The following is a 19,820-nucleotide window of genomic DNA, read 5'->3' on the forward strand; positions in this document are numbered from 1 at the left end:
CAGTGACTTGTTGTCATGCTTTTCTTTGCCAAGTCAGCAAGAGAGTCTGGTTTGAGGGCAACAGTTATTCCATTTGTCCTGTGTCCTCTCCCTGCCATGCCTGAGCAACCTCAGATATATGCCAGCCCTTCCCGAGCTCCCAAATATTAAGGTGGAGTCAGGACTGTTCTTGAGGTCACTCAGTAAGGTTGGGACTTGGAGTCCCTGTCACATGCTCTCACTGATTTTCCTAAGACGCTCCCTTATTGTCCACATAACAGTCAGGCCAAGAGGTCTCCACACCAGGGTCTGTCTTCCCAGCAAAGCTCCTGACCTTTTGTGTCCTAGAATACAGCAGAAGAACAGGATGGCACAGCCTGGCTGGAAATAGTACTTGGGAAAAGGCCATAGACTCAACCACTTGCTCCACAGCATGCAGAGGGGTCATTGCCAAAAAATATAATTATCCAGAAATGTGGAGCAGAGACACTGCAGGAGAGAGGGGCTGAGCAGAAGGATGAGAGGGGAAGGGAGGCAGAGGCAGTGCCGATCTGATGGGTGGGCAGTGTCCCTCTCCATCAGTGGTGAGCTGTGACCAGGGGCGAGGACACATCCACAACTAAGGTAGACTGGTCTGTCAACTATGACCTTCTAAGAAAGCTGTCTCGATGATTCAACCCTTCCAAGAAAGAGGCCCCTTCCATCCTGCAAAACTGTGGATGTTCATCCTCACTCTGCAAAGGGAGAATCAGACAATCTCTCCTAGAGGAACCCACCTGGGTAGGGTCCCGGATCCTCAGATGGGATATTTGTGATGGGAGCAAAAGATGGGTGACCAGTTTGCCTGTGGGGAAACCACAGTGGAATATTCTCATCTCGCTGCCTCTGAGGTCTTTGGCTTATAGATTTTCAAGCATCTGCTGAGCTTCTTCTGAGTCAGGTTCCACTCTTGCTCTGGTTCTCATTGGTGTGACAGTTACAGCACATTGGTATTTCTCTTTGCTCCAGCAATACCTTCTTGAAGTACAATACAGGAGTATTAGTGGCAGGTTATAGGACCTCTCTGAATTGATACTAGTGTCTCCAACCCTGAGAACACGTCATAACACACACCAGCACATAAGTGTGACATTCAAAATATTTAACAGCTGGGACCTCACTGGCATCAGAGCTGGCAGGGTCCTGAAGACTCCTGCTGTGTGCCAGGCATTGACAGGTCAGTCTGTGAGTCATGGGAATGTCTGGGAGGTCCCAGGGTAGAACCAGAGCAAAAGAGGGGACACTTGGGGATCTCAGGGCAGCACTCTTTACCAACTGCCATGGAACTATTTCAGGATTTTCAAAACAGAAAGAATTGGATATCCACCTACAGAAGAAGAAAGTTGTATCCCTTTCTTATTCCATACATAAAAATTAACCCAATATATCAGAGACTTGACTATAAGAGCTAAAAACTATACAATTCATAGAAGAAAATATAAACATAAATCTTTGTGACTTGGGGTATGCTAAAGCCTTCTTTAGATATGACTCCAAAATCACAAGTAGCAAAAGAAAAAAAAAAAAAAGAAAAAGAAAAACTTGACTCCATCAAAATGTAAGACTGTGGGGATGCCTGGGTGGCTCAGCGGTTTAGCGCCTGCCTTTGGCCCAGGGTGTGATCCTGGCGTCCCGGGATCCAGTCCCACATCAGGGTCCCTGCATGGAGCCTGCCTCTCCCTCTGCCTGTGTCTCTGCCTCTCTCTCTCTCTCTCTCTCTCTGTGTATCTCTCATAAATAAAAAATAAAATCTTTAAAAAAAAATGCAAGGCTGTGCTACTATAAAGGACACCATCAAGAAAGTAACCAGAGAACCATAGAATGGGGGACATAATATTTGCAAATTATATATCTTATAAGGGAATTGCATCTAGAATATATTTTTCAAAAACTATTACAACTCAATAATGAAAGAAAAATAACCCAATTTAAAAATGATCAAAGGATCTGAATAGACTTTTCTCCAAAGATAATATACAAATGGCTGATAAGCATGTGGAAAGATGCTCAACATGATTGATCATCAGAGAACTGCAAATCAAATCCATGATGAGACATCACTTCACACCGTGAGGACAGCTGTAATCAAAGAGTCGAATAATAACAAAGGTTGGACAGGATGCAGAGAAACTATCACCTTCATAGTTGGTGGGAATGGTGCAACCTCTTTGAAAAATAGATCAACAGTTATTCAAAAAGCTAAACATTGTTTTTATATGACCCGATTTCCATTCCGAGATATATACTCCGAGACATGAAAGCACACATCCACACAAAGCTCAGAATCTTCAGAAGTAGCAGTATTTGTAACAGCCAAAAAGTGGAAACAGCCCAATGTCCATCACCTGATGAATGGATAAACAATATGTGGTCTGTCCATACAATGGGAATACTATTTAGCTATGAAAAATATTGAAGTCTTGACATGTGCCATGATGTGGATGAACCTTGAAAATGTGTTAAGTGATAGAAGGCCGTTGTAAAAGATTGCATACCATATGATCCCATATATGTGAAATACTCAGAATAGGCAAATCGATAGAAACAGAAACTGGTTTCCTAGGGTTGTTCCAGCTGGGAAGAAATACAGAATGACTGCTAGTGGGGCAGGGTTCCTTTTTGAAACAATGCAAATGTTCTAAAATCTATGTGGTGATGATTGCACAACTCTGTATTTTAAAGTCTGCTGAATATTGTACATTTTAAATAGATGAATTACAATCCATGTGAATTATAGCTCAAGAAAGTCACTGGATATGTCCCACTGGGGCAACACATAAACATACTACTTAAAGACACTCTCCAAAATGTTCAGACACGCATGCCTACACGTATGCACACATACACACTAAGCAAACACAAGAAGAAGGAGAAAATTGGTTCGACACCAATAGCTGTGAATATTCCCCTCTAAGGCTCCTCTAAGTGAATTTTTGTTGCGAAGCTTTGGCATAAGAGGTCTTGTTGAAAACACATAGAATTTTATCTCCCCCAAAGAATAAAAAGCTTTTATAACCTCAAATAATTATGTTCTGGAACTTTCTTATATGGCAAGCTCCCTGAGTCGTCTCCATAGCCTTCGTACAGTAACAGGATTCCATAGGACAGTATTTGCAGGGAGACCTGCCAGGGGCTTATAAAAGCCTGGTGCTGTTATCCCCTCAAAAAGCAGACAACTTCCCCCCGAAGCCAGCAAACTGCTGTCACCTCACACTAACCTACGAGAGGTGGTAGGGGAAGACGTTTTCCAGAATATTACAGTGCAGGGATGCAGCTCTGAGTGCAGGGAAGATGGAGGCTTCAGTGACACACCCCATGGCTGGGGTCGGGAGCCCCCAGTCACACACCATGTGGGAGACTTGGAGAAGGCTGGTCCACAGGCGGATGAAACCCATGTCTTCATCAGGAGGGCCCCCCAAAGCTCTGAAATGCACTCACAGGTTAACTGCCATTCCAGGCAAGATGGGTCCAGGTTGGAAGGAAGGCCTTCCTTCTCAATGGCTCGTCCTTGGTACTGCTGCCTGAGGTCACAACCATACACTCTGCTATGATGACAGCTGGTATCTGACATTTGTTGAGCACTCTGATAAGCATCTACAGGCTTATCTTGTTCTAGCCTCAAAGCCACTCACTCAGGTCAAAGCTATCATCGTGCCCCCTCTGCAGGTGGAGCACCAGAGTCTAAGGGGGACAGGGTGAAGGTCTGGGCCCAGGTCTCTGCCTAACACCGTTGCCAAAGTCCTCATCACTTATGCTTCAAAGGCAGGTGCTCTGACCCATACTTACAAACTAATAAATAGGGGAGGGATGGCAGAGGAGGGAAGAAGCTCGTTCTTTTCTTTCCTTGGCCACAGTGAATTACTGCTGAACTCAGCTTTCATTAGTGAATTACTGTCAAAACTCTTGAGAAGCAACATTTTGGAGGACAGAAGGGTGGGGGACAAATAGCCCCTCCAAGATAAAAGGAGAGAACAAATGGAGTGGAGGGTATCTTTCACTGAAGAAGTCTTCCTGCAGGTGTTTAGGAAGACAGGAGGACCAGTACGTTAAGTAAGATGGGGGAGCACAGACGCCCTCAAAGGCTGGGCCAGCCCCTTGCCCTTGGTCGCACGGGGACCCAGATAGATGCCTCCTCACCTAAGGCTCCACGAGCTGTCCCCTGACAGAGGGCACCCCCTCCTTTTCTCTTCCTTCTGCCTGTGCGCATGTCAGAGACCCGTCCTGTAGATGAATGAAAAGGGGTTGAGGAAACCCATTTGCCCAGCCTTGACCTTACCCTGAGTTCCTCCATAGATCCACACGAAATGGCAAGGAGACCGCAGGCCAAGAAGGAGCCCCAACTGGGGCCAGACACACTGAATTCAAGCCTCATAATCAACCCTAACAAGCCGTCCACTTGGGTTTCTTTCTTTTCATGTTTTTATTTTGACATACTTCTAAATTTACAGAAAAATTGCAAGGATCGTACCAAGAATTCCCGTAAACCCTTCACCCAGATGCCTCAAATGTAAACATTTTACCATATTTCTCTCTTTCTCATCAACGGATAGATAGCCAGAGACAGGCAATACTTGTTTTAGGTACTTATCTTTCACTTGTATAGATATATGAGTATATCGGTATTTAGATTTATCTATATTTACACAAGTGATAGCTATGTAAATACAAAGATCTCCACATAAAAATATTTATATATGTATACAGTACACATATACAAGCCCATATCTACCATATACACATGGATGTGTATATATGTCCAAGAATATATGTAATTTACACTATGTATATATATATATAAGCTGATACTTCCAATTCCAATCCAGCAGGGCCGAGTTCGTCAGATCCTTGTGCTCTCCGTACACGTCCCTCCTTTGTCAGCGAGAAACCTGGCTACTATGATGCACCATGTCTTCCCTTATTAGCCCAATCCCAGAATACACAGCATTTTCAGAATTGCTAACCTCTACGATTACAAAAAAGGAACCAACTTTCAAGAGCTAAAGATTCACACTGAGCTCTTTTGTCTTTCATCCAAACGCTGTTTCAAAACCACCGGGCTCTGCTCTCCCAACCCTTCCTTTCAGTGTGGTTTATTGTTTCATTTGAAATATAGTTCAGTTCATTTGTTTTCGCTTGTACCTCATTTTAAGATTTGCCGCCAACCTTGATGATTTTACTCCCTTTTTTTTTTTTGAGTACATGACATTATTATCATGGTTCCCAAAGTCAGAATTGAACCAAAAACATATATTAAGAGAGGCTTTACTTCCTCCCATTCTTTCTTTTTTTTCAACCCCCTTCCCACCCACTTCCTAGAACTAACCAATCTCATTAGTTTCTGTTTTATTCTTTTAGCTGTTGTTTTCTTGGCTTTGTACAAATATTTTCTTTCTCCCTTCCTTTTCCTACACAAAAATAGCATCCTGCTTGAGCAATAGGTCCTGGAAATCACCCCCACCCACCTAAGTCCCAGATGTCATCTTCATTCTTTTGTACAGCAGCGTAGAACTCCACTGGGTGGACAGCACCACAATTGTTCAGCAAGTCTAGTAGTATTTAGATTGTTTCCAATATTTTGCAATTACAAACAATGCACCAAGACATAACCTGGTGCATTATTTTCACATTATTGAAATGCCATCCACTTTTAAGTGTTATGTAACAGTAGGGATTAGATCCAACTCCATGTAATAGAAAATCCCAAATAACAGAAATATATAATGGGTTATTCCCATATGCATGACAGAAGTCCAGAGGTAAGCAGTCCAGGGTTGGCACAGTGGCTCCTTCAGGGCCGTCAGGGACCCAGGCTCCTTCTGTCGTTGTATTGTTCCATTCCTAACGTGTTGTTTCCATCACCATGGTCACCTCATGACCCAAAGTGGACCTGACGCTCCTGCCATCACATCTGTGCCCCAGAAAGAAGGAATCAAGGGCAAAGAAAAAAGGGAGGGCCTTCCTCAGGGATTATTCTTTTATGAAGACATTCTGGAAGAATCTCTCAGCAATGTCTACGTGCATCTCATTGGCCAGGATTTAGTCATGTATGTACAAGGGATGTTGAGGAAAATAGTCCTATAGCTGGCCACAGTACTGCCCTCAGTGATTAGGGCTCTTTTGGTGCAGAAGCAGGAGAGAATGGGTATTGGCCGGGCAACTAGCAATCTCTACCCCATGTTACTACAATTAACTTTGTAGCCCTTCCGTTCTACTACACAACCTGTGAATCTTCTGTGAACAAGAGCAAACAGACAAAGTCACCTCCCTCCCTAGAGTAGTTTGGGACAATCTTAGGAGCACTTTCATCACACCCAGCCAGTGTGAGGCCCTTCCCGCTTGGGGACCAGAAGCACCCTGGAGAAAGCAGCCACTGGGGACCACCTGTTATCTACGCCACGAGGAGGGTCAGATGTTTTCACGAGAAGAGGAAATACAATGATCCTTCAGCAAGCAGAGGAGATAAGCCCAGAAGCCAGATGCCACTGTCTCTCACCAGGCGCGAAAGGAACAATGTACTCAATGTTACCCGGAGAACCAAATGTATCAAGAGACATTAAAAAAAGTCCCCCGGTTTGTCCCAGGGGGATAGGAACTGTCCTAGGAAGCAGCATTAAGTGTAACCTGAATAATGTCAGAGGGGCCAGAGGAGGCAGCGCTTCTGGGGTGAGTTTGGGAGCAGAGGTGGGGAGGGAGGAGCGTCGGTTGGGACGAGCAGGGGACACAGCTGCCAGACTCAGACTCAGAGACGAGGAGGGGAAGGGGACTCCCAGGGTGGCACGGCGAGAAGCACCGGGGTTCTGGTGGTCAAGGGACCCCGCCTTGATGGGTGACAACCATAAAGTCACTTCCCCTCTCTGGGACCTCCGTTTGCTCACCCACAAACTGCTCTCTAGTTTGGAGCAGGTGGGAAGAATTCAGTGATGGATTAAAGCCCAGCAAGGAGGTGGGGCTCATGAACAACTAGCCTATCTTGTAGTGTGCCGGCTGCCGGGCAGTCCTCCCGCAGGTAGCAAAATCCGGTCACCAGACCCTGCTACACTGGACGGAGCCTTCGAGAAGGCAGGAGAGCACGCGCCTTCCTGGGGGAGGCCAGAGTCCCCTGTCTCCCTGGGACACAGTTAAAGGATCTGCCTGTTCTCACGGCTGAGCCTCGTTACCCCCTGCTACGTGAGGCCGGAGCAGGATGGCCCCAGGGGCCGAAAGAGGCCAGTCCACCTCAAGAGGTGGGACATTTTCGGTTTCCTGTTTCCTGCTTCAACATGCTGGTTCTAAAGGAATTTTGTCCCCAAGGCACTGTTCATTAAGAAATCACTTTCCTCATACTCAGGACTCCTAGGATGTCAACCTGTAATTTAGCCTTGTCCCAGTGTCCACTGGACGTGCAGCCCTGGACATGTCTCAGCCTCTGGAAGCGGCCCTCCCTTCCCCCTCAGGGTGTTTTGAGAAGCCAACAAAAGCTCTGCTCTCCATGGTTAAGTACCAGAAAGTGCTCATGCCCATAAAACCAACTCGTGTGAAAAAAAGCACATTCATTCTTGTCCATTAAGCTCTTGAATAAGCCAAAAAGAAAGAAAGAGAGCGAGAGCGAGAGCGAGAAAGAAGAAAGACAGAAAGACAGAAAGACAGAAAGAAAGAAAGAAAGAAAGAAAGAGAGAGAGAAAGAAACTACCATGTATTGAGCACCGATAGGTCACCGATCTGCTAAATGGCAGAGCTGAGATTCAAACCCAGTGCTCCATCACCCCAAACCTAGACTCTTAAAAAGTTAGGCCTTCTGGCAGAGGGCCTTTCTGAAGCAAGGGCGCAAGATGGGTATCCTGTGGCGTGGGTGTCCCCAGGAGCCTTCCTCCTCCTGGGCGGTGCCCCCCTCCCTTGAAACCCACACTCCTCCCTTCACTTCTCGGCCACAGTAAAAACCAAAGTTTATTTTCGTTCCCTCCCTCCCCATGTTAAAGGAAAGCAGAGCTTGGGCTCCACATTCCATTCTAAATAAGGGATCGGAGGACTGTTCAATCTAATTAAGATGATTTGGCAGTTTGGAAAGCCATATTTCACACACACACGTGCACACAGGCACACACCCTGTGCACACGCACACACACCCTGTGTGCACACACATGCATGTGCACACACCCTGTGCACACGCGCACACACGCACACACCCTGTACACACGCGCACAGACCCTCTAGGCAGCCCCGGCCCATCATCCCCAGCTAGGAGCTCTGCCGCCAACCTGGGGCCGCAGAGGCGTCTGCCCTGCCACTGCTCCTCTGCAGGGTCTGGCGACGGTCCGCATGTCATTGCAGGGACTGGTCGCTCAGATGGGGACAGTGAGTCACCCGGCTCCTTCTCCCGCCTATTGATTGCCTTCTGGGACTTCCACGGCTCCCGGGCCCCTTGCGTGCTCCAGACAGGAAGGCAGCTGTCACTTGTGAGAAACTAGGGTTCCTTTTTTTTTCATAATTGAGTTTTTATTGGTTGTTCTGAGGATCAGTACAGACATTTCAATTTGTACACAGTTCTTAACGTAGGTACCCAAAATCTAAAAAATCATGTGGTTGTGATTCTTTTCTAAAAGTTATTCCAGTGAACTTCCAGCTTAAAATTTGGAGGCAAATTTTCCTTAACAGTATAGAAACTAGGGTTCTGCCTCTAGGACGGCATCAGCTGGAGGGCAGGGTGCAGGCGACCACTACCAAGGGCGGCGATGGGCTGTAACCACCCACTCAGTCTGAGGCCTCCCGTGCCCTCCTTGGTGATCAGCCAGCGGAGGAAGGGGGTCCTCTAAGACCGCCCTTCTCAATACATGGTCTGTAGACCAGCATGGAGGCGTCACACAGGAGCTTATTAGACGTGCAAACCCCACATTAACACATGCATAGGAAAGTTTGTGAAACTCTGCTCTCAGATGAAAACCTGGAGGCCTCTGCCACCCACCGCCCCAGATGCAGATTCCTTAGCTTTCAGGGCTGACTACCCTGCCAAATAAAGAAAAAGCTCTGCAGGAAGAGAACTTTGGGAAATATTATATTCCATGTTCTTCTCCAGAACACACAAAACCTATCAGCACATTAGAGGCACTGATAAGTCCTGCATAAAGGAACATTTACTTTTTTGTTTAACTGAATGCCTCCTAAATTTATTTAACCACTAAATATTATTTTCATAGAACACCCACTGATGGAATATATTTGGGGAAATATTACCCTTACTTGTAAGAGGCAAGCACAATTCCTCGTATTATCTTTGGGAAAAGAGCAGCTGTGGTGTCCTCATGACAGTACATCTTAACAACCAGGTCTGAGACCTCAGGATGTCCAAATCAGGAACCTATTTCATTTTTTTTTTAAGATTTTATTTACTTATTCATGAAAGACACAGAGAGAGAAGCAGAGACACAGGCAGGGAGAGAAGCAGGCTCCCTGTAAGAAGCCCGATGCAGGACTCAATCCCAGGATCCCAGGATCATGACCTGAGCCAAAGGCAGATGCTCAACCACTGACCCACCCAGGCACCCCTCAGGTACCTATTTCAAGGGTGACAGGAACGTTTACATCACTTACCTTTGACTAGGGCCACACCCAAGCCTCTTCAGGATTCCAACCTGGATTCCCATGGTCCCTCAAACTTAACATGCCCAACCCAACTGCATTCCAGAATACTTACCTATACCAACAGGAATCTTCTCCCAGGCTCCAGAACTGTGTCTTTACTCCCCTGACCCCTTATTGCCCCTCACTCCTCCCCCACCCCCTTTGCCTTGGCCCCTCCATCTGATCAATTGCCAAGCTGACTCTATTTTCTCTTTGTCACGTTTGTCATCTCTTCCCACTCTGCTCCCTCTCCTTATGACTAAGCAGGCGTCTTGTCCCTTAAGCACCTCCCTGTCCCGATTTCTCCATAATTCATCCTGCCCACTGTGACTAGAAGGATTTCTCAATGCATGGATGTGCTCTGTCATTCGCCTGCTCAAACAAGTTCAAACAATATCATCACCATCAGCATCCTTGGGGATGACATTTACAAAGCGCTTGCTTTGTTCCAATTCTCTTCCCATTTTGAAGAGGGGGACGTTGAAGCACAGAGAGGGTAAGTAACTTGTCTAAAGCTCCACATGAAGTAAACGGTCCCAAGAAGATTTGAGGTTTAGGAGATATGGCACCAAAAGCTTGGTGGTTCCTCCTTGCATGGCACTACCTCCCTTCACAGACCCTGGGCTGAGGTCTCCCTTGGCCTTCCGTTAGCCCTGTATGTCCCTCCTCTCTCACCCAGGCCAAGCTGCCACCATAGTGGAGTATGGCACCATTACTCATCTCCATCCATCAGCACCACCATGAAATCTTTGCTGAAACACATTTCCTCCGCTCCCAGCCCCACCACCCTCCATCTGTGTTTACTAGAATCCTCTCTCATCCCGAAGAGATGGCCAACTTTTAGAGGCCCTTAGCCTCAAAAAGGCTTAGTTTACCTGTGTCTCCTTTTGCCAAGCCTCCCACAGGGTCGGTGGCCCTCTGTCCCCTCCAGTCCATCCTGCACCCTGTTTTAAAAGATCTGGAGAGAGCTGGAAAACTTCTTATTATAGAAATTTTCTACCATACACCAAAAGGAAATAACATTTCAATTCAGCACATTATTTGTTGGGCACTGCCAACATCTGGAGCCGGGTGAGAAAAACTTACAGCCTGGAAAGACAGGGTGTTCTTTTATTTAAACCCCATAATATCCCGTGAGGTCATTAAACCATGATCATTCTCTTTCTATAGAGGAAGACTCAGAGAGGCAGAGACAGTTTGCCAAGGTCACACAGCAAGTAAACGATAGAGCACAAAGTCCCTCCTGAGCAAATTGCCTCACGGGATTTTTTTAACGTGTTATTTTTAATTGCAAGAGGAATATAAATGTGTAAAAAATAAACCAAACAAATCTCAAACAATACCAAAGAGCATAATGGCAAAATGCCTCCATTCGGATTCTGAAATCACTAATACTGTATATTTCTAGGTGTTTGTATAGATCTATAAATGTACACGTATATCGTATGTATATGTGCTTATATCCTACGTACATACCACCCACCCACATAGGCAGGTGTACGAATACTGAAGTAGTCTGTGCACGAGCTCCTGAACGTTTGCTCTGTGCACTCAGCAGTCTCTCCCAGGCATTATTCTAGGCTGGCCTGTGTGCTTTGCACCAAGGCCAGGATTAGTGAGAGCGGAGAGGCGCTGGGCACCTTCATGACGTCATGAGCACCTCCTGAAATTTTGCATCCGAGGCAGGTCTTTATTTCCACCCCAGTTCCCCACCCTGCCTTGTACACATTTTATTTAATCCTCAGAGGGAGTCCATGTTGTCAGAAAGTATTGTTGACCCTTGAACAATATGAGGGTTAGGGGTGCTGAGCTACCACACAGTCGAAAACTCAAGTATAGGTCTGACTTCCCAAGAACGTAGCTACTAATGGCCCACTGTTGACCGAAGCCTTACACTCGCAGTTGATAACGTGCATTTTGTAGGTGACATGTATTCTCTATTGTCTTCCTATAATAAAAGAAGCTAGAGAAAAGAAAACATTATTCAGAAAATCGTAAGGGGGTGCCTAGGGGGCTCAGTCAGTTAAGTGTCTGCCTTCAGCTCAGGTCATGGTCCTGGGGTCCTGGGGTCCTGGGATCGAGTCCCGCATGAGGCTTTCTGCTCAGCAGGGAGTCTGCTTCTCCCTCACCCTCTGCCCCTCCCCATCTCTTTCTGTCAAATAAATAAATAAAATAAAACAAAAAAGAAAAGGAAAGAAAGAAAAGAAAGAAAGAAAGAAAGAAAGAAAGAAAGAAAGAAAGAAAGAAAGAAAGAAAGAAAGAAAGAAAGAAAATCATAAGGAAGAGAAAACACATTTCCGGTCCTGTACAGTCTGTATCAGAAAAAATCCACATGTAAAGTGGACCTGCAGAGTTCCAACCCATGCTGTGCAAGGGTCAACTGTATGATGATGATGGTGGTGGTCTCTGTGTCACAAATCGGAAAATAGAGATGCAGAGATATAAAGAGATTTGCCCAGCTTGAGTCCAGGCTGAACCTCAGGCTGTATGCACAGTTCCTAAGTCCTGGTCTACACCATAGGGCCCCATTGGAGCCTTTTTAAAAATGTTTTATTTATTTATTCATGAGAGACACAGAGAGAGAGGCAGAGACATAGGCAATGGGGAACCTAATGCAAGACTCGATCCCAGGACCCTGGGATCATGACCTGAGCCAAAGGCAGACGCTCAATCACTCAGCCACCAAGATGCCCTCTGTTGGATCCCTTTAAGATTGAGGAGTCGCACCAGTGAAGCCTCCCCCTGGCAGACAGCTCCCTGAGAAAAGCAGGGGGGCCAGAACACTCTCGAGGAGGGAGGGCTCACAGAGGAGGTGGCATTTGAGATGAGTGGTGCAGCACGGCTGGGATTGCAACAGGTGGCACGTTGGGGGCGGGGGGGGGGGGGGTGGCGCCCAGGGGAGGGAACAGGAGACACAAGGGCCTGGAGGTGAGGAAGGACCGGAGCTGTTCCAGGACAGTCGGGTTTGGCTAGATGGGGTCAAGTGCTCAGAAGGCAGTGGGGAGGAGGCAGGAGATGAAAGGCGTGCCAACCCAGGGGCCCCCCTGGGCGGGGTGGGAGGCCTTCACCCTGTTGTGCGCAGGAGCAAGGTGACTTCTCTTAAGGCTGGAGTGGGCACTAAGCCTCTGCTGTGCTGGCAGCTGCCCACATCTGTGTGCCTCGGCCTGGAGCAGGCCATTGCCTTTTCTCACTGGAGAAATAGCAAGAGAAGCAGATGAGCCCCTTGGGCTGCTGGCATCTTTCTGCCTTATATTTTGGCACAAAGGCACTCAGCTCTAAAGCATGACCCAGAAAGTTCTAGTGAGTCACGCGGTGCGGGCTGAGTCCCAGGGGTGCAGCTGGGCGGTCATATGGCAGGCGCTGGTGTCTGGGTCCCGGGCGAGGCCAGGGCAAGAGGCAGGTGTGAAGACAGGGCGTGCCCCGTGCACGTGATGGTAGGAAAGGGCCCCTCTCCTCCCTCGCCCTCCACGGAAAAATCTTCACTTCTGCAGCCCTCGCAAGCATGAGAATTTCTTCTGAGGGAGGCTGGAATGCCCAGGTTTTAGGAGAGCAGGCTCTTTCTCAATTATTTGTGTCCAGACTGCCCTTTCTGTGGATCATCTGTGGAAAATTGTTAATCCCTTAATGGGCTCCAGAGCCACCCAGCTTGTTTTGCTGCTAACCCCCATCATGCACTCGGCGTGGCCTCCCAGAGTGTCTGTCTGGCCTCTCCTTTGAGATCTGTATCCTCGGCCCAGAGAGGCGTGTCGCGGCCAGGGCAGAAGCAACTGGATTCACAGCTCAGCCTCACACAAACAGCTTCCCCCCATGCCTCCCCTCGGCCCACTCAACTACCTCGTGGCCCTTCCCAGGCCACTTCCGGCTGGAGGTTCCATGGGAGGAGGCCTGCCGGTGCCCACCCTCGTGGCCTCACTGCCAGGCATCCAGGAGGTGCTTGCTAAATTACTAGAAGAAATGAGATTTTCTAATGGGGCCGCTGCCAAGCTCCCCCAGCACTTGACACCTCGGTCACCTGACAAACACCATAGGCCTCTCCTGGGCGTATAGGGCCAACTGAGTTTTCTAGGAACTCCCCAACAACTGTTTCTTCTTCTTCTTTTATTAGATTTTATTTATTTATTCATGAGGGACACAGAAAGAGACAGGCAGAGGGAGAAGCAGCTCCTTGCAGGGAGCCCAATGTGGGACTCGATCTGGGACCCCGGGGTCACGCCCTGAGCCAAAGGCAGACGCTCAACTGCTGAGCCACCCAGGCATCCCCATTTCTTCTTTATTATAGAAAAATATGTATAACATCAAATTTACCATTTTACCAAGTTTAAAGTACTACTATGCAGCCATCAAAAAAAAAATGCAATCTTGCAATTTGCAAGGACATGGATGGAACTGGAGGGTATTCTGTTGAGTGAAATAAGTCAATCAGTGAAAGACAATTATCATATGATCTCACTCGTATGTGGAATTTAAGAAACAAAACAAAGGATCATAGGGGAAGAGAGGAAAAAAATAAAACAAGAAGAAATCAGAGAGGGAGACAAACCATGTGAGATTCTTAACTCAGGGAAACAAACTGAGGGTTGCTGGAGGGAAGGTGGGTGGGGGGATGGGGCAACTGGGTGCTGGGCATTAAGGAGAGCACGTGATAAGATGAGCAATGGGTGTTATATAAGACTGAGATATATATATATATATATATATATATATATATATATATATATATATCACTGACCTCTACCTCCAAAAATAATAATACATTATATGTTCATTAATTATGTGTTAATTAACATTTCATGTTAATTGAATTCAAACAAATTTAAAATAAAATAAAATAAATAATAAAGCACACAATTCAGTGACTCTAGAATATTCAGTGATACACAGTCATTGCCACCATCTAGGTTCCAGAATATTTTCGTCACTGCCCACCCTACTCCAAAAACCCTATAGTCCAAAACCCTAAACCAAGGCAACCAGTTTCTGTCTCTATGGATTTGACTATTCTGAAAATTTCATATAAATGGAATGCTACACTATGTGTTTTTTTGCATCTGTCTTCTTTCACCGAGCATACTGTCTTCAAGGTTCATCTTTGTTGTAGTGTCTAGCAGCACTTTGTTCCTTTTTTGGCCAAATAATATTCCATGGCATGGATGCACCCCAGGTTGCTAATCCCTCCACCCACTGGGGGACTTTCGAGCAGCTTCTATCTTGTAGCTATTGTGAATGCTGCTGCTATGAGCCTTCGCACACAAGTTTTTGTTGGAATATTTACTTCCAATTCTTTCAGGTATATATACCCAGGTGTGGAATTGCTGGGCCATATGGTAATTCTATGTTTAATTTACTGGGGGAACTGCCAAACTCAATTGCCACCTTTTCCTAAAACACATTCATGTTGATCCTAGGACATTCAGAAAATGCCTGCACAGTAAAGCAGAAGTTAAAATCACCTGAAATCCTGGCACTGAAAGATACATATTGTCAACTTTTCTGAACATTTCCCACCATGATTCTTCAAAATGCCTTAAATATGAGGCACCTGGGTGGCTCAGTTGGTTAAGCGTATGCCTTCGGCTCAGGTCATGATCCCAGGGTCCTGGGGTCGAGCCCCACATCGGGCTCCCTGCTCAGCAGGGAGCCTGCTTCTCCCTCTCCTTCTGCCCCTCCCCACTCCCAATTGGTGCTTCGTTCTCTCACACTCTCTCACTCTCTCAAATCAATAAAATCTTAAGGAAAAAAAAAAAAGAATGCCCATATACATGGTACACCTTCTGTTGAAAAGTTTTTACAAAGACAGAAAAGCCACTTAATGCCACCTTCTTGGTGACAGTCAAGGCTATTTAAAAGTGCAAGGTCACCACTCCTCTCTTCCTTTCCTTTATTTTGCTCCCTAGCCCTTCCCTGTCTTCCTTATCTCAATAGCGCTTAGTGTAACCTGTCAAGGCTGGAGTTCTCAACTGTTTTGCTCACTGCCCTGCATGCAGTAGGGACATGGTAAGTGTTTGTCGAATAAATTCATATTCATGAATAAACAAAAATGCAGTGGCCAATTTAAGAGTGAACACTATTTTATTATTTTTTATTGTTTTTTAAAGATCTTATTTATTTATTCATACGAGACACATAGAGAGAGGCAGAGACACAGGCAGAGGGAGAAGCAGGCTCCTCATGGGGAGCCGGATGCAGGACTCGATCCCAGGACCCCGGGATCATGCCCTGGGCCAAAGGCAGATGCTCAGCCACTGAGCCACCCAGGCATCCCTGAAGAGCTATTTTAACTGTGTTTGTCAACGTGCGGCAGAAATGGTTGTGTATTATTCCCCATGGGTGAGCAGCCACCCTGGAAATCTCTGCAGCCGGCCTCCTCCTCTGAAGAAGGATGACATGCCTTAACCTGGCCTTGGACACGGCCCCTGGGAATTCCATCAGCTGGGACCAAGGCCTTGCCCGCCCTTGAACATTCTGGGTTCTGTTTTGCAGGAGAGGCCCTGCTCATTTCCATCACAGTCCTGGAGAGGCCTGGAAAAGACGGTCCCGAAAGATCTCCTAACAGCCCAGAGCCCATTTGGTCCTAATTTCAGGACGGGCTTCTTCCGAACTCCAACCGAAGTCAAGGGTGCCCAGGGGAGACCATGTCTCTGCCTCCACCTCCCTGCCCAGGTCAGAGCAATTCTGCTGGCCACCTTGTCACGGGCCCGCTCCGCTCCTGATATTAGTTACAGATGATGGCAATTAGAGGCCGAATCTCCCTGGCTCCTGGTCGAATATTGAGACAGGGCTACAGCTATTTTAAGATTTTAAGCAGATTTATACTTAGCGCTTCAAAGACGGCCAGGCAGCAAGGAAAATATGGTAACTGTTGCTTTAAATTATAGCTATCATTACTTCAAAAGGAGATTCAATCAGAAACCACTGAAGACTAAAACTATTTACATCTCCTGACACTTAAAAGCAAGCGAGCAGTTTTAGCCTGTCAGCCTTGGACATGTTGGCTACAAAGAGAGAGGTACCTCACTGGCCAGCGAAGGAAAACATTTGCAAGGAAGCAGGAACCGAGAAGGGATCCTGGGGGTCCTCCCACTTGCCTGCCTCTCTCTCTCCCACGGTCTCGGAGGAATTCAGGGTCTGGGGCCCGCAGCAGTCTCCAAACGCCTGCAAACCGGGCTCTCCCCAAGGCAGGGCAACTGCCCTTTCCTGTCTGGCCTCTGGCCTTCGGTCCCAGCCCTGGGGAAATCCTGTCTCATCCCATTAATGTGAGTCCCAGGACAGGACGGTCCCCTGCTTCTTCTGGGCTAAGCTGCACAGACAGGACAGGAGGGCTGGGTTATGTATCAATCAGAATCTGAGCCGCAGACGGGGCTCAGAAGTGTGGGCGCTGGAGACGGACTCCTCCGGGATAGACTGTGGGCTATTTAATTTACTAGCTGTGTGACCTCAGAGAAGCCACTTAACCTCTCTGAGACTCAGCATCCTTATCTGTAAAACTGGGGTATTGCACAGGATTTCTGAGAAGCTTAAACGAGACGGTGTGCATAAAGCATTTTATTAACGAGGATAGCGCTAGATGCCGTAATACATAACCCCTCTAATTGCAGCATCGCGACACAATGAGATTTATTTCTCACTCATATGACAACTCAAAGAAGGTGCTTATGGTCCCTAGGCAGCTTTTCTCCCTGTGATGATCTGGGGATTCAGGATCCCTCCATCCTGTGGCTAGACCATCTCCTAGTGTTTCAGAGTCCCCCGCGGCCGGTCTCAGGCAGGGCAAGAGTGAGCGTGCCAGGTGCCAAGGACACATCTTGGAAGATCCATGAAGGCAGCAGTCACCTTGCCCTGTGTGTTAGTGCCCCTGAGAAGCCCCCCTTTCCCTCCCAGTCTGAATTAGAGGTCCTCCCTACATGCTCCCTAGCACTTGTGCTTCTCTGTATCCGTCGCAGCCCCTGGAATGTAACTTTGCAGGCAGAGCCTGAGCCTCTGTTGCTCACAGCCAAATTCCAGAGGGACTTTGCACCTGGCACACAAGAGGGGGTTCAATAGACGCTGGCTGAAGAATTTAAGAGTAAGATCCAGAACCTTGCCACATTCCTGCACACGGCAGATGCAGATCAGCGAATGGTGCTTAACAGGTGATTAGTGAACATTAGTAGCTGGTAAATTTAGAAAAAGGATATACAGGCATTCTCTATACTAGAGGCTAACTATGGCCTGTGGGCCAAATGCAGCCCACCACCTGTTTTTGTAAATAAAGTTTTATTGGAACACAGACCCCATCTGTACATGAGGAGGGCTGAAAACCATCCCTGGATGGGCTGCTGCCTCCTAGGGGGAGCTCCACACAGGAAGAGCTCACTTGTTGGGTGGACAGTGGCTGTCACCCGCCACAAGCACTTAGTATACTGTTTTCCATTAACATTGATATTATTTTACTTACTAGTGTTTTATTTTTTAAGATTTTATTTATTCATTCATGAGAAACACAGAGAGAGAGAGGGGGCGGGGCAGAGACACAGGCTGAGGGAGAAGCAGGCACCATGCAGGGAGCCCAATGTTGGACTAGATTCCAGGACCCCAGGATCACGCCCTGGGCCAAGGGCAGGTGCCAAACCGCTGAGCCACCCAGGGATCCCCCCTTACTAGTGTTTTAAAGCAATCTTGGAATTGCACAAAGGAGATGCAGGGAGATGTGTGATTACTGCAAGGTTACAGCTGGTACACGGCAGAATGAGGATTAGAACTAAAGTCTCTTGGCCTCTGACCCACCCTGGAAACTAGGAGAAAGAATAAGAAGTTTTTACTTTGGGGCTTTTTTGCTTTAGACAGGCAGGGTCCTTGGAAGTTTCGCTCTAGGTTTCAGGAAGCCGATGTTTCAGGGCTGCTGGCCATTTTGCGGGTTGGAAGAAGGTCAGCTCTGTTTTTTCTGGGTTCTGGAATAAAACCTTCCCAAACTGCAAGGCTCATCTGCAATTCCTAGCCCAGTATCACTTGCCCCCACCACCTATGTGATCTGGACCCTTTTTCCAACAAGAAAGTCATGGCAGGTGCTGTGGCCAGGTGGTGTTCTCCAGGTGAGAGCTGGTGCCTGCCCATCCCTGGTGAGAAGGTATTAGAAAAAGGCCTCTTCTCCCTGCCCTGACCCATGGCTCCCTCTGCCTCCATCCTGCCCTGGGCTCAACCCAGCCCCTCCCTTGCCTCCATGCCCCGGGTGGCCTAAGTAGTCACACACACACACACTACATGGCCTAAAGGACAGCCACAGTGGGGCCCGTGGTGGCAACAGATGAGTCCCTTTCAGTTCTAGAGTTTTTTAAAAATGAGCAGTGTGGGGGGCAGCCGGGGTGTCCCAGCGGTTTAGCACCGCCTTCAGCCCAGGGCCTGATCCTAGAGACCTGGGATCGAGTCCCATGTTGGGGCTCCCTGCATGGAGTCTGCTTCTCCCTCTGCCTGTCTCTGTCTCTGTCTCTGTCTCTGTCTCTGTCTCTCTCTCATGAATAAATAAATAAATAATCTTTTTTAAAAAATGAGGAGTGTGGGAGACAGACCCCATTCTCTAAGTGGGTGCAGTTGTTGGCCTGTTTTTCTGATGGGACGCCTTCATTATCATGGAGACACACCCTCAGGCTATCAAGGGTGCACTTAAACTCAAGGAAGCCTCACATCCTGGCTGTTTTCTGGCAGAGGAGTATCACTGTAGAACCATCAGATGTCCCTGAGGGGCAGCCATCGATTCCCAGAAGGAGCCAAGCCAAGGCTGAGACCCCGGGTGGTCCAGGGTACTGGCTCTCACCCACACTGCTCAGGGCCCTAGGGAACTTAGGTGGACCTGGAAGCACAGCAGGCAGGGAAGATGGTCTCCCAAACAACACGGCTGTAGGCAGAACCGGACAGTGCTGGGCATCCGTGTGTCCCGTCCCCTCAAAGCTGCTCCCCACTCTCCCCTCCCTGCTCTATGGCCCAGAAGGCTGATCCAAATAGTCAGGATCGTTCCCACACCCTCCCTGCTCATCTGTCCCTCGAACCCCCAGCTATCAGGAGACTGGGGCAATAGGGAGCCCAGTGAGGGACTAGAAGGAGGGAGGCAGAGAGGAAAGGAGGAGAATGAGTTGGGGCAGTTACCTGCCAGCTCCCTGTGGGGCATCCAAGACAGGCCGGGAGGGGGCTCAGCAGGTGGCTCGAGAAGACCCTGCCTGTACAATTCTCTCATCTGG

Source organism: Vulpes vulpes, chromosome 2, assembly GCF_048418805.1.
Source record: "Vulpes vulpes isolate BD-2025 chromosome 2, VulVul3, whole genome shotgun sequence".
Taxonomy (NCBI): domain Eukaryota; kingdom Metazoa; phylum Chordata; class Mammalia; order Carnivora; family Canidae; genus Vulpes; species Vulpes vulpes.